Raw genomic sequence first — 3568 nt, 5'->3', positions numbered from 1 at the left:
GTACTTATTGGGTCCTTGTTGACTTATTGGATATTTGTTGACTGACTGGCTGAATGAATTCTTGAATAGTCCAACCAGCTCCTTTTAGAAAGGAGGAAACTGAAGGGGGAGGGAAATGCTGATTGGTTCCAAGTGCCACAGCAGAGCCCTGGCACCTGGGGCAGAGTAGGGACTTGAGTCTCAGCTCTGCATTTGTGATATCACAACAGTGGCAACTGGATAAATCAACAGCAGCAGGGGGTGATGGGAAGGGAATAAGGGTGACACTTAGGGATCACAAAAAGAGTAAAATGATTTTAATGTTTATTTTGAGAGAGACGAGAGAGCGAGAGTAGGGCAGAGGGAGAGACAGAGAGAGAGAGGAAGAGAGAATGAATCCCAAGCAGGTTCCGTGCTGTCAGTGCAGAGCCGAGGCGGGCCTCAATCCCACGAACCGAGATCAAGACCTGAATGGAAATCAAGAGTTGGACGCTTAACCGACTGAGCCACGCAGGGACCCCTAAAACGGTTTTAAGTAATCACAGAAGAACCCAACCAGCAACAACCTCAAAGCTTGCCCCTGTCTTCGGGCCTTGATCCCACTGCCCCTTGAGCTCTCTCCTCCATTCCCAGTTTCACGCAGCATTTTCCTGGGTGAGGCACCATGATTTCCTGCTTCCATGTTAAGTTTCTCCTCTCTCTCTCCCCCACGGTCAACATACATGATCACGAATTCTGTAATAAGTAACACTCTCACTAGGTCCAGCTCCCCTTAAAACATGCCTTCTTTCCTCTTCACCATCAAACCCCTTGAAAAGCAGAGCCTAGACCTGTACTGCTCAGTGGTCATCACCAGCTCCATGTAGCTGTTAAGCACTTGAAAGGTGCCTAGCCTGAATCGAGATGTGCTTAGAGTACGAAACATACAGCGATTTCAAAGACAATATGAGAAAGAATGTCAAATATCTCATCAATAATGATTTTGGATAAATTCAGATGAATAAAACATATTATGAACATTAGTTTCACCTGTTTCTTTTTACATTCTCTTTTTAATTTTTTTTTCAAGATTAGATTTTTTAAATTTTTGTGGGGAGGGGCAGAGTGGAAGAGACTCTTCAGCAGGCTCCATACCCAGTGGGGCTCGATCTCACAACTGTAAGATCATGACCTGAGCCGAAATCAAAGAGTCAGACGCTTAACCGACTGAGCCACCCAGGAGACCCTCTTTTTTAAATTTTTTTAATGTTTATTTGTTTTTTGAGAGACAGTCAGAGTGTGAGCAGGAGAGGAGCAGAGAGAGAAGGAGACACAGTTTCTGAAACAGGCTCCAGGCTCTGAGCTGTCGGCACAGACGCAGCGCTTGAACTCGTGAGCCACCAGATCATGACCGGATCCGAAGTTGGACGCTTAACCGACTGAGCCACCCAGGCGCCCCTCCTCTTTTTGCATTCTTAATGTGGCTACCAGAAAATTTGAAATTACATATGCGGCATGCGTTGCATTTTTATTGGGCCCTGCTGGTCTAGACACTGCTTCAAAGCATTTAAAGACTGTAACTAGTATAAAGCACAACGCTCATAAAATTAAAATGGGCTTTGAGTCTATGCAAGAGCTTTTGTTCTCAAACCCTCATTTACAATCAGCTTTCAAGTAAGGGAACGTGGAAGTTGTGGCATGAGAAATTGGGAGGGAAATAAGAAGGTCACTTGCTTATTTCCCAGGAAAACTGACCCTTCAAGGGCAATAATGGTACCAGCCAACGCCGGTCCAGGCTTTCTGTCTGTCATAAGACATCCTGGCCATAGCGACACCCTCAGAATCCGTTCAAGGTTGTGCCTTCCTGCGGGCAGCTTCGTGCCCTCTGTGACTGACTGGGAATGCCCACGTCGGGCATTTGAGGTCCAGGGCAGAGCAGGAAAGAGCGCGAGGTGGCATGGAGTTACTGGAAGAGCCTGAGATAGCATGAGAAGTCATGAAACCCTCTAGGTTTCCTCCTACGCGTGGTGCAGTCAATGTGCTGTAGCACGTGCCGCCTCTGGAATTCCTGCCCTTCTTCCTTATGCTTAGCACACGGGAAGCCTTGAGCAAGTGACTGGAGGTCTCTTGGCCTCAGTTTCCTCACTTGTAAGGTGCAGACTATGGTAGTCATGCCTTATGGAGTGGTGTAGCATCCATAAGCTAATCCGTGCACAGCAAGTGCCCCATAAATGTTAAAGCAAACAGACAAGAACTGAAGGACCGAGGGATTGTAAGGGCTCTCCAGTCCAACTCCCACCCAAACTCAAGAAAGCCCCTTGGGGTGCCTGGGTGGCTCTGTTGGTTGAGTGTCCAGCTTCGGCTCAGGTCATGATCTCATGGTTAATGAGTTCAAGGCCCGCATCGGGCTTCAGTGCAGAGCCTGCTTTGGATCCTCTGTCTCCCTCTCTTTCTGCTCCTCCCCCACGCACGTGCGCGCTCTCTCTCTCTCTCTCTCCCAAAAACAAATCAACATTTAACTGAGAACAAACTGAGGGCTGATGGGGGGTGGGAGGAAGGGGAGGGTAGGTGATGGGTATTGAAGAGGGCATCTTTTGGGATGAGCACTGGGTGTTGTATGGAAACCAATTTGACAATAAATTTCATCTATTAAAAAATAAATAAATAGATAAATAAATAAATAAACATTTTAAAAAATGCCCCTATATTTTCCCTGATAGCTAGCTGCTGTTTATTCACTGCCAGTGGTGGAGGCTCAATGTCTCGCTGTCTCCTTGTTTGTTTTTTAATTTAATTGTTTTTGTTGTGGTAAAATTTATAGAACATAAAAGTAACCATTAAGTACACTTAAGTGCAGTAAGTATATTCACTGTGTTGTGCAGCCTTCCCACTGTCTGTCTCCAGAATTTTTCATCATCCCAAATGGAAACTCTGTGCTCTTTAGACGATAACTCCTCTGGCTCCTGTCCCCTTGGGCCCTGGTAACCACTGTTCTTCCGGTCTGTGTGGTTTTTGACTACTGGAGATATCTCGAATGAGGGGAATCCTTTTGTCCTTTGTGACTGGCTTATTTCACTTACCGTAATGTCTTCAAGGTTTACCCGTGTTGTGGCCTGTGTCAGAATTCCCTTCGTTTTCAAGGCCGAGTAATATTCCTTTGTATGTGTGGACCACATTTTGTTTATCCATTCATCTGCTGGTGGGCCCTCAGGATTTGAATGTTTCCTACCAATTCCTCCACAGAGCGAGCGAAAACCTGCCTTTCTGTGACTTCCACCCAACCCTCCAGCTCTGCCCTTGGGGCCCACAGCCTGAGAGTGGCCCACAGGAATCCCTGGATTTTTTTTTTTTAACGTTTGTTTATTTTTGAGACAGAGAGAGACAGAGCACGAATGGGGGGAGGGTCAGAGAGACAGGGAGACACAGAATCCGAAACAGGCTCCAGGCTCCGAGCTATCAGCACAGAGCCCGACGCCGGGCTCGAACTCACGGACCGCGAGATCGTGACCTGAGCCGAAGTCGGATTATTAACCGACTGAGCCACCCAGGCGCCGCAGGAATCCCTGGATTTGAAGAGAGGTCCTGAATCCTCACTGCCAACTCCTCAAAA

The 3568-nt window shown here is 47.1% G+C and overlaps 1 long non-coding RNA gene across 1 annotated transcript in view; it reads right to left on the bottom strand.

Annotated features, from left to right (window-relative positions):
* Positions 1-408: 408 nt before the first annotated feature.
* LOC102954892 overlaps positions 409-3568 on the bottom strand; it is a 7428-nt gene continuing 4268 nt past the window's right edge. Inside the window, exon 3 of the long non-coding RNA XR_006216606.1 lies at positions 409-446. This is a non-coding gene — a long non-coding RNA (uncharacterized LOC102954892). The remainder of the gene's footprint in view (positions 447-3568) is intronic.

This window comes from Panthera tigris, chromosome B1, assembly GCF_018350195.1.
Source record: "Panthera tigris isolate Pti1 chromosome B1, P.tigris_Pti1_mat1.1, whole genome shotgun sequence".
In the NCBI taxonomy this organism is placed as follows: Eukaryota; Metazoa; Chordata; class Mammalia; order Carnivora; family Felidae; genus Panthera; species Panthera tigris.
Note: the sequence above shows the minus strand (reverse complement) of the source record. Positions and strands in the feature narration are given on the sequence as shown.